The sequence below is a fragment of the Oryzias melastigma genome, linkage group LG23, assembly GCF_002922805.2.
Source record: "Oryzias melastigma strain HK-1 linkage group LG23, ASM292280v2, whole genome shotgun sequence".
Taxonomy (NCBI): domain Eukaryota; kingdom Metazoa; phylum Chordata; class Actinopteri; order Beloniformes; family Adrianichthyidae; genus Oryzias; species Oryzias melastigma.
The window spans coordinates 20,448,230-20,460,003 of record NC_050534.1 but is presented as its reverse complement, the minus strand read 5'-3'; the positions used below and the strand labels follow the sequence as shown (position 1 = coordinate 20,460,003).

The 11,774-nt window shown below is 40.0% G+C and overlaps 2 long non-coding RNA genes across 2 annotated transcripts in view; both read left to right on the top strand.

Annotated features, from left to right (window-relative positions):
* The window catches only part of LOC112159215, a 60,379-nt gene that overhangs the window by 2,261 nt on the left and 46,344 nt on the right, over positions 1-11,774 (top strand). The window lies entirely within an intron of this gene.
* LOC118598062 overlaps positions 3,394-11,774 on the top strand; it is a 37,353-nt gene continuing 28,972 nt past the window's right edge. Inside the window, exon 1 of the long non-coding RNA XR_004947147.1 lies at positions 3,394-4,553. This is a non-coding gene — a long non-coding RNA (uncharacterized LOC118598062). The remainder of the gene's footprint in view (positions 4,554-11,774) is intronic.

The following is an 11,774-nucleotide window of genomic DNA, read 5'->3' as shown; positions in this document are numbered from 1 at the left end:
TTTTACCCTCCCACTTCCTACAAAGAGTTGACATTCAAATAGAATTTTACTTTATGTATAAAACTTTGATTCCAGAATGGGTTTGCTAAAAATTCAAAAGCTATTAGCAAAATGTTAAATTTGCTAAAAGACTGGAAATTTCATTAAAGTACAAAACCGTGCTGAAGTTTACATAATTTCTCAAAATTTTGTAGTAAAATTGCTTAAAAATCCCTAATACATGCCAATTTGGAAAGAAAATATTGAACGCGTTGCTTACATATGAGCTGAACTCCAAATTAGCCCCAAAAAAAACACTTAGTAGATGCTAAAATAGCCAAAAAAGTTAGCTTGTAGCTTAAATACTAGCTAAACTTCAAAACAGCCTAAAATTCCTCCAAAAGACGATCTACTCTCTTAATAAGCCTCTAAAACCTGAGTAGATAAAAAAAATAGCCAAAAATGTTAGACTGTGGCTAAACTATTAGCTAAACTCAAAATTAGCACAAAAAACTTCAGCAGATAACAAATTAGCCAAAAACGTTAGCATGTTGCTAAAATATTAGCAAAACTCTAAGCCTCAAAAACCTTATGGGATAAATAAAATAGCCAAAAACGTTAGGCTAATATTTTAGCAACATGCTAATGTTTTTGGCTATTTTTTTATCTACTAAGGTTTTTGAGACTTAGAGTTTAGCTAATATTTTAGCAACATGCTAACTACAAATTTGTACAAAAAACCTCAGTAGATAACAAATTAGCCAAAAACGTTAGCATATTGCTAAATATTTTGGTAAACTCTGATTTTTTGAAGATGAAAACATAGTCCATTAATGCATTTAAAGGTTTGTTGCTAATCTACTTATTTGAAATGTGAAGACTTTCTCATTCATTTCCTATGGGGCATATTTTGCACATTATTTTAAAAACTATAAAATTTATGAATACATAAAATACAAGCAGTACTGCCCTGAACGAGCTGGACATTATAAACATTCACACTATTAAGCTATTTCTGAGATTGATATCACACTCACTCACTCCAGTTCTCTTATACAGTCAATGGGGACAACTACAGTGTTTTTGTAAAGATAGAGGATTAAGTTTGGAGAAAATATGTAAGAATTCTTCAGCATTTATGCAAACATGAGCAATATTTCTCTAACTTAAGTCTTTTTAATTGAGTGGCCAACATAAAGTTTAGTTGAAATATCAAACTTTCGTCAACAAAAAACACAAAACTAGCATTGTTGCTATGAGGCTTTGAAGCTGCAACTTTAACGTCCCTCTTTGATCTTCTTTTTATGTATTTTTAAAGTATTCCCAGAGGATTTTAATTGTAAAGATCCAGTTTTTATCTAAAATCCAAACAGCTGTGTCACTTTCAAGGACATAGTTTCTCCAGAGTGGCAGGAGTTCATTAGAAATTTACCATTTTTAGTCTACCAATGATCCGTATAAAAGTTGTCCATCATCATGAAAATGTTAAAAACATGATTTTCATCAAGCCGAACGGCTTCATGCCATCGTAGCTCAACCACCTGTTCTCGTGACGCTCACGGGCGCTGTGGACGGGGGCGGTGCTGCTCGCACTTTCCTGGTATTTCGTGATAAACTACTGCTTGGCCATGTGGCCCGAGTGTCAGTCTGATCCTAATCATCTATTTTCACAATGTAAATCAGAGCACTCTCATTAGGAGAAGGTCAGCGTGGTGGAATGGTAATTGCTCCCCATCAGCTGAACTATGATAAATTATGGAGGAAATCCATGAAATGCCATTAATGGCTGCGGCCAAAGAGGAGATTCAGCCGCGTGGCGCCGTTAAATCCTCCGAGGAGAGGATTCCAGGTTACCGGGCGGAGCACGGGAACAGAGGGCTGCACGGGCGGAGACTTTCACCTCAGTATCAACGCCGCGGCGAGCTCTCCACCGCTGCATTGATACCAACCTATCACGTTTTAATTGGAGGTTGTGGCGCTCCACCAATGCACACCTGCCAAAAACTGAAAGGAGAAGCCAATGAGGCCATTTCTACAACCACATCCACCTGCCTCCTAATTGTGCGGCGAAGGATGCAAGGGAGAACCGGAGAACGGGTGAAGCGGAATGGCCAACCGGCGGAAATGCGGCGGCTCTGACATCTTTAATTGGTAGTTGTCGTGTATATCCCTGTCTTCATTAGCAGCCAAAGCCTACCTGCCTCTCCTCCCACACACTCGTGCACGCACACACGGGCGCAGCTATTGGTGAAAAGGTCATTAGATGTGCTCGGTTTAATAACAGATCGCCGTCCACATCCGCTTTTGTTCCACAGACACTCCGTCGCCTGAAGGAATCTTCATTCAGGTTCTGGGAAAATCCACTCAAAGAGTTTGGAAAGAATCATTGAAGCAACAAACGGAGAATATAAAGAATGAATCTATGATCAGATGTTTGTTTTGTCACATGATTTGGGTGAAGTTTACCAGTCGGAAAGATAAAAGACGAAGCAAGAATCGAACCAAAAGAAGTTAAAGAAAAAAAAAATAAAAACGCAGTTCTGGTGGATATCAGGCCTGGTTTCACATTTGAAACACAGATAGAGATCCACATAGAACCTGACTTTTTTATTATGTTTCTTCCGTACGTTTTTTGGACTTCTATAGCTCTTCAGCTCTTTAAATATTCAACTTTTTATGCTAGCTTTTTCCACTGTTTGGTAGTTGCTAAGAATTTTTTATGCAATTCTGAGCTAATATTTCAGCTACATGCTAGCTTCTTTGGCTAATTTAGGATTTTTTTCAGTTTTTAATACTAATTTGGAGCTAAGCTAATAGTTTTGCTTTATGCTAGCTTTTTAGGCTAAAATGTTTACCAGTTTTTACGCTCATTTGACATTCAGCTTATATTTCAGCTACATGCTAGCTCTTATGGCTAATTTAGACTTTTTTTCCCCTTTTTTTTTGGCTAATTTTGAGTTTAGCTAATATTTTAGCATTATGATAGCTGTAAAGCTCTAAATTAGAAATTTTACTTTTTTGTGGCTAATTTGGCATTTAGCTAATATTTCAGCTACATGCCAGCTGTTTTGGCTAATTTATAGTTTTTTTTTTTCATTTTTTAGGCTGTTTTGGCATTTTGCTAATATTCTAGCTAGCTATCAGCTTCAGTGTTTTCAACTATCAGCTTCAGTCATTTCAGCTATCAATTTCAGCATCTTCAGCAGCCACATTCAGCTTAAAGCATTCACACTAGCATTAGCATAGGTAATGCTATATATCTACTTTTTAAAAATGTTATTATTATTTTTTCTATAAAGATTACAGAAATGAATTCTTTTTATTTCACTATGTGTGGCTTTCTGAAAAACCATAAATCTTTACGTTTAGGCTGTGATTGCTACACTTTTTCTGTTAGCCTATAAACCAGCCCCACATCAGAGAAGAAAACAGTTATGTGACCCTCATTAGAAAGAGTTTGACTTGATTTGAAGTCTGTAACCCCTTCCCCTTCGTTCCTACTGAACATTACAACTATATAAATTGATACAAAGAAGTCAAACTGTTTTTAGGCTCAGTATTTCTGACGTTACGCTCACACAGCAGCTGCTCTCCGGTCCTGTTTGCTCTGCGTTTATCTTCCACCCACAGCCTGAAGCTGCAGTAAATCCTCAGGCCGGGCTGTCAGAGACGCTCGTCGGCACAAACCTGCTGCCGGATTAAACCGCAAATATATGTGATGGAGATCGGTTGTGCCGCCGCTTAGATCTCCCCGCCACGGTAAGGAAATGACAGAACCTCAGTGAGGGCCAGCAGATGGAGAGGAGCTGGAACAGGAACCAGAGGACTCATCCAGAGGTCAGCAGAGGTCAGAGTTCCAAAATCAACATTCAGAAAGGGACACAAGGATGATCAGGAGTTAGATCCAGGCCCATCTGAGGTGGATTTGGCATGAAACAAGTTCTATGACTTATTTTAACTTTTAAAAACTCATTTTTGATCTATTTTCAGAGCATTTCCAGGAGTCTTTTAATTATAATTTTGCCGTTTTTAACCAAAATCAAGAAATCTGAGTCGTTTTTTCAGGACGTTTTCATCAGAAAATCACCAATAAGTTAAACTCATTTGATTGAGTCAAACCTTTAATGATAGAAACCCTCCTTTTTAAAAATCTCTCACAATTGATCAAACCTGGATTAAAAAGCAATAATCAACATGAAACTGTATTTTTTTTAAACATGTGCTATTCTAAAGATACGTTCTATTCCTGACTGATTTTTTTTTTTTAAGTCATTTCACATAAATCCCTCTTTCAACTCTGTAGATGAAAAATGCTTGACAGAGAAATGACAGAGAGCTCCTCTGAGAAGATCTTTAATTGGACACACCTGGAGGAGGGGGCGGGGCTAACACAGGAGGACCTGCTGACACAAGGACAGCAGTGGAACCAGGAGATGATCAGAGTTTGGTCAAAAATAGAAGCTAAACTCAATCAAATTAGTGATTTCTTCTGCTGGGATGAAAACCACATTGATGGAACTCATCCAAGGAGGATTTGGATGCCGGACAGGATTCTGGCTGAGCCGCTCGTCACCGTGAGTTTCTGAACTTCCTTCCTGTGCCTCATTTTTAATGATGATGCAGCAAAGAGACTTTAATTTTCTTTAATCTGAGATAAGCTCGTAGAACGAAACCCCGTGTCGGTGCTCGTTTCACTTTAGGAAAAGTCACATGTGTCACTGAAGCACCAAACTCCAGCAGTGTTGCCAGATTGGGTAGTTTTCCGCCCAATTGGGCAATTTTTATTTTAAAATTCAGGTAAAATGAGCTTGACGTCAATTTGACGGGTTTTATTCGTTTTATTGAGTCTTTATCTTTGAAAAATATTTTATTTTGAAAAATAACCGGATCTTGTTGGTTACGTTTCTGTTACTATGTGCTAAATCAGACCAGAGCAGGAAAACTTTTTTCTTAGTAAATGTCAAAATATTCATAAAATTTAGCAGAATACCAATTTTTAAAACTTTAAAACTGTAAATTTTTAACATAATTATGAATTATAAAAAGGCAGGAATATTATTCCAGAATAAATCAACTTAAACCTTAAATAACTTTCAATATTTTACTCTCCATAAAAATATATTTTGTCAAAATTCTAGAGATAAGTGCAAGAAAACATCAGGATACATCGGGCCCTGGACAGAATTACCCGGAGGTCCGGATCCGGCCCCCGGGCCTTGACTTTGACACGTGTTTCAGCATCAAAGATGGGCGGGGCTTTTCTTCTGGAGCTGCAGAGCACGATGGCGTGAAACTTCTGGGACTTACAGCAGTCGACAAATCACAAAATTCCCCTGTAGTTCCTGGTTTAACCTGTAGGGGGCAGCACACGGAGGGTTTTTGACTATATTTTCAGGAATTAAATATTTCTTGTGATTTGTCCAAAATTTAGCATTTTTAAAGCCCCATTTATAGAGATCAACAGCCAAATAAACTTCATTTAGAGATTCAAAACAATGAATTAAAATGTTTTGGGTTTTTTAGATTGGATTGTAAAATTCATTTTTCATAAATTACTTAAAATAAAATATTAAATACAATTGATTTTACTTTTTTAAGTTTTGTTAATTTAAGGTTGAATTGTAATTTTGGCCTATTTTCAGTGTAAATTGAAATAAGAATCAACAACTTATGACAATTTTAAATGCAATAAATTTAGCTTTTATTTCAATAGATTTATCATAAATGTATTCATGAATTGTAAATTTTCATTTGAAACTCTAAATTGCTGAATGTATTTTTAAATAACAAATTGAATTTTTAATTTAGAATTAAAAATCATTTTGAATTGTGGATGAAAAAGTTTCTTATGTATCAAATCCATTTTTTTAATAGTTGATGTCAATTAAAATGTATTTACATGCGACCAGCTCAAAAGTGATAAAAATTAATTTTTTGAATTGTCTGCATTATTTTAAGTCTGGATTTGGTTGTTAATCACATATTTAAAGTTAAAGTCCCGTTTTTTCTCACACATTTGTTCTCTATTGATCCATCCATTAGGGGAGGGGTGAGCTGCAGACACAGCTGCACTCAGGAACCATTTGGTGTATTAACCCAAACCGTAAGTCTAACGTAAACCGTTCTCTGGACCCGTGCGGCCATAAAGTTCAGCACTGACCGCACATATTTAGAAAATTACATGCGAATAGTCATTTTGTTTTTTAATTCCACACATATTTGTATTTAACCCTCATTGTTTAGATTGTTTATCTGATTTTTATCCAGCATTGGATCTTTAAGTTAGCTGTTTAAACTTTTAATTATGAATTCATTTCTCAAATTATTTCAGTATTTAGAATGTTTATTTGCATTTTCATCATTTTCACCTTCTGATGTATTTATTTATCATTCAGCTGATATTTAACCAGCATTTGGGGCGTTGCAGTGTTAAAATCAGTGTATAATGTTGTGTTTGAACCGATTTTGATCGTCTTTTTGAACTTTTTCTGCCAGATTTCATGATTCTGGTGAAAATGCTTCCAGTATTCCCTGATTCTGTTGGAATGTTTTAACCGTGCGGTCCGCCATTGTCCGCCTCATTCCTTTCCTGTCGGTTTGAGGACATTTTCTCCTGTCTGGGTTATACATTTGTAAACCGGAGCTGATCAGGTGGATGTGTGGGTTCATCCGGTCAGCGGAGACCTGTCATAAACGCTGCGAGTCGGTCCTGACATACAGAGTATGTCCCTCTATTGTACGACACTGAGGGTGTGTGTGCGGTTGGCGGCGAGAGGTTGAGCCCGTAAGCTCTGTTTTCATTGAAGGCAGCCTCTCTAGGTGGCCGCACAGAAGCCATGCATTATTGAGGAAGGGCTTAGGGGGGGGAGACTGGATTAGTCTGATATTAACCTCCAGAGGATGAGAGACAGGGAAGAGGGTGATGACATGATGAGAATCACCCCCGGCCATTTAAACCGCTTTAATTAAATCCTTGATGGAGTGGCCACTGCTCAGCCCCACAATGGAAATACAATCATAAACGGAGGAATCCGAGGAAAGGTGGAACGCTGCTGTTCCTTTGATTAGGGAGAGGGGAAATGAGGATGATGATGACAGAAGGAAGACGGCGTGCGTACCGCTGTCTACACGCAGGAAGCTCCTGCTGTGATGAGGCCGGCTAATGAGTTAGCCCTTTGCCATGCTGGTCACACCTGGACGTGGCTGACAGCGACCGCGGCGAGCTGATAAATCAGCAGCAGAAATGAGATTTATAGAAGCCTGATCTCCATCTTAACCTGCTTCCTTCCTGTCTCCGAGGCCAACCTGTCACCCTGCTATCTTCATCCGCCGAGGCGGCGGGGGCCGCTACAAATGAACTCTAAATGCTCAAATATGCCCAAGCAGGCTAACATGCTATTTAATTTGTTCAAGCGTATTAGAGGTTCGGACTGTCTAACGTGGTCGAAACAGTTTTTCAACTGACGGTTGAGGAGAGACTCCTGAGTTTAGCAGTTGTTCCTGTAAATAGTTTTAGACTTCCGCTGAGGAGAGAAGTTTTCTTCTGTAGTAATGGTGGTATCGACTGTAGAAGTATTGATTGGTAATTAATAAATAATAAAATAAAAGTGCATGAGTCATTTCTAGATATTTTTAGTAGAGCTGTCAGGCGACTAAAATTTTTAATCGCGATTAATCGCATTTTGTCCAGAGTTAACTCGCGATTAATCGCAAATTTACATGTGGCCTTTTTTTAAGGGAAAAAAAATGTGTGGTTCATGGAATTTACCAGTTCTACATTAATTATGAAAACAAGAATGACAATATTAATAGTTTTCATCAGAAATACTTTATTTTGTAACATTGTATTGAGATAAACTTTCTTAACAATAAAAGGCTGTAACATAAAATGCCTAACAAAAGCCCAAGTGCAAGTGAAGGGCATTTTAAATTCAAAACTTCAATCAACGTTCAGTAAAATAAAATAAAAAACATCAAAAATAAAATTTCCATAACACTTTCATGTTCATTTTTTGTCAGGACCAAATCTTTTCCTCCTCTGCTGAACTACAGTAATAAATGAAATAGAGATTTATCATTTCCAATTAACTTTTGTTTTTTAAAACCTTAAAGACTGAGAAAAGCGGGATACTCTGTGGATAGTTTGACAGTCTGTTACTGCCGCCGCGTTCTCTGGCTGCAGCTCGATGCAGCGACGTGTCCAGCGGAGCTCACGCCATGAATATGCCGGCAGACAGACCGCTATGCTGGGGCTGGATCACGCTTAAACCTCCAGAACATTTAAAACGTCCCCCGGTGCGCTTGCTGTTCGGAACGTCGGGGGTCCGCAGCTCTCGGGACGCGGCGCCGGAAGCGAGCCGGTACCACCAGACGTGGTACTGGACGCGAACCGGAGCGGGTTAGGGTGCAGGAGCTCTCCAGGTCCTAGCGCCGGCTGGTTCTAGCTAGCAGCTCGGTGGTTGGAGACCCGCCCGTGATCTAGTGAGAGCAGCCGGTGAATTAAAGGGCGGGACGCCCGCGCGCGCGGTATGGAAAGGCACGTATGAGAAAGTCCGCGATTAATGCGTCAAAAAAATTGTCAGCGTCAAGCGCACGTCAGATTAATGCGTTTTTAACGCGACAAATCTGACAGCCCTAATTTTTAGTTATTAAATGGTAAATGGCGTATACTTGTATAGCGCTTTCTACCCTCCTTCGAGGGCCCAAAGCGCTTCAGTCACAGACCCATTCCGCCATTCACACACTGGTGGTGGCTCCGCTGCCAAACACTGGCGCCAACCTCCCACCAGAGGCAACTCGGGGTTCAGCGTCTTGCCCAAGGACACTTCGAAACATGGGCGGGCAAGGTGGGAATCGAACCCGCTCACTTTCGATCAGGAGTCGACCGCCCTACCACTGCACCACGGCCGCCCCAGCGGGCAGAAAAATGAAAAAAGTCTGGGCAGAAAATGTGGTCCCAAATGGGTTTGTCTGCTGTTTCAGTGGTGGCCCCACCTGGATTTGGAGAGTTAGCTTGCTATGCTAGCCAGGTGCCCGGTGGATAGCGTAGTGTGCTCGGCTGTAGCGAGCTAGCGATCTCCTCTGTAGCAAGTTAGTAACCTCCGCGTCATTGAGCTAGCGATCTCCGTTGTTCACCTGACGACTGCGTAGCATAGTGAGCCTACGCACTGAATCCCCTCTTTTTCTAAAAAAAATAAAAAATTCTGGTGCTATCTGCTACGCACTGGTCACTATCAGGTGCACAAGGTGCGCGCTGGTCACTGTCGGGTGCACCCCCACTTTAAAAAAAAAAAACAAATCTGGTTCTATCTTGTTCTATCTGCTGCCCACCGGTCACTATCAGGTGCGCGCAGGTCACGGCCACTTAATTTTTTTTATGTTGGTTTTGTTTTTTCTTTTAATACAATGTCCCGTAGGGCCTTCGTAGGGTCCTGAGATGTCTCTGCGTTGTCTTTATTCATTTATTTTTTTTTTATTGAGACTTTTCAAAAGTAAGATTTTATTCCCACAAATTTTACTGATATTTTATGTTATATATATATATTTTATATATATACATATTTTAATCTTGGCCTCACAAGTTTCTCACTTTCCCTCAGACTATCAATGGAAAAAGACCCAAACCGGCTCCTTGTGAAAGTCCATCTACTGTAACTTTATGCTGAAAAGTCAACACCTAACCTGGCAACATCACAGCATTAATTCAGCTTTAAACAAACCGGTCATCCTTTTATCAGAGGAAGGTCCTCTTTCATGCCCTCTTCCTCAGCTGGGGGTCGGTTCCTCCCGTCTCCAGTCCGGCTCATTACTCATGTGACTGTGTGGATGGATCAGAGGATGTGCAGGGGGCGGAGCCAGCGAGGCGGAGTGGAGATAATCAAACACGGCGTCTTCACGCCTTGCTGTGGCTTCGCTTATTAGAATACAGTAATGGCACTTCTAATGAGCACACTTTAGTGCTGACTGATAATGCAAAGACCATGAGTACGCACTACAAAGAAATGCTGCACAAGAGCCTGATAATGCAAGCGAGGCTCTGCGTTCTCTATGTGCTTTGAATTCTTGAATCAGAAAAGACTAAGAAATGCACCAAATATGTACACTGGACTTTGGGGGGACTAAAACGCAGGTGGGATTATATAAATGTGCTTCTTCTCCCTTCTTTTAAAACAACTGATTACTTGAAATAAACATATTTCAAAAACTGAGGAAAAACAATAATTCAGTGTTTTGTTTAAGGACTTTTTTAGTCTTAATGTTTCTTGAAAAAGCTGAAACTTCTTGCTAGACCTGGAAGAAATGAAATTAAAGTTTTCATCCAGATTTAGATGGGACAGCTGGGGGGTGCGAGAGGAGCCTGAGGCGAGGTCCACTGCCAAGAACAGGAGCACAGATGAGCCACCTGAAAGTTGGAATCTTTCCTGCTGCCCCAGAGGGGAGTGGGAAAGAGGAACAACACATGAATCACACTGCACCAAACAGAGACATGCAGAATAAATGATCAAGAATAGTGGAGTAGATAGAAATAGAACACCAGAACACCATACTTTCCTCAGCTTCTAACTACGACAGCCTACTAGCAACTATTTTCTATTCAAATGTAGAAATTTCCCAGTAGTCATTTCGTTATGATGATGCTGTTTTTAGCCCAAATCTAAAAACCTGTGTCGCATTCTAGGACCCAGTTCGTCCAGTGGGTAGAGTTCATTAGAAATTCACTTGAGTGGTGGGCCTGAGTTGGTCCAGACAACACTCACTCCCAATTCGTCACATGGACGTTTGGTTCGACCCTTCACGTCAAAAGTGGACATTTTGGGTGTCCCCAACGCGTCATTTTTTGACGTGCTGGCTGTTTGTAGAATCAAGGGTCCATAACTCTCAGTGTGGTATCGGACATGCGGACGGTCTCTCGGGATCCAGATTGTACGTGGCTGGTGCCGCTACCTTAACCCCGGTACTGGTACCCTAACCCCTAATCTGGTACCGAATGAAGTACCAGATCCCATTTTGGGTCTTTGGCATGACTCGGGCGGGATTTGAACTCATGATGTGGCCTTTGTCGTGCCCCGCCCATGGTATTTTCTACATCATAAATACGATCTTTTTATTAAAAAAAAAAAAAAAAAAAAAGCATAATCTGCTCCTAAGTCACAATAATTTGAATAAAGACATCCTCAGAAATGTACTTTTAATCTTAATTTTCTTCCTAAAATAGTAAAATGCCCAAAGAACTCATTAAAAACATCAGATTGGGTCCTTCAGAAGTCACTCTCGAGTTTTAATTTCCGTCTTAATCTTCATTGAAGTTCAATATATCAGCAGTCACCATTTATTCTGAATTCTACTCAACCTTCTGACAAACTCCTCCCATGAGCACTCAATCATGTCTTTGCTGAACCTCAGATTTGTTTTAAACCATCAAAAACACAACTAGTTGTTGGATTTGGGGTGTAGCATAAAGGACCTCCAGATTTAGTTATTTTCATGGGTGTTAGTCAAGAACTTCATCTCTGTTTCTAGTTATTATAGCTTGTTTATAAAGTAAAATGTTTTAACTTTAAGAGCACTTTGCTGTGATCGTGTCAGAACCAGCAGAGTCCTCTCCTGTAAGTCTCTGCAATCTGTTGCATTGACAGGTTTTAATAGCAGAGGTTCTGTTTCCAGCAGGAGTCAGAACTTCAAGAAGAACCCCCCCATGCTGGATATCAAATCTTCCAGGTCGCTGGAGGGAACAGCGGGACGCCAGGTCCCCTCTTGTTAATTCAATAAATAACAAGCTTTTTCCTTTGCAAGTA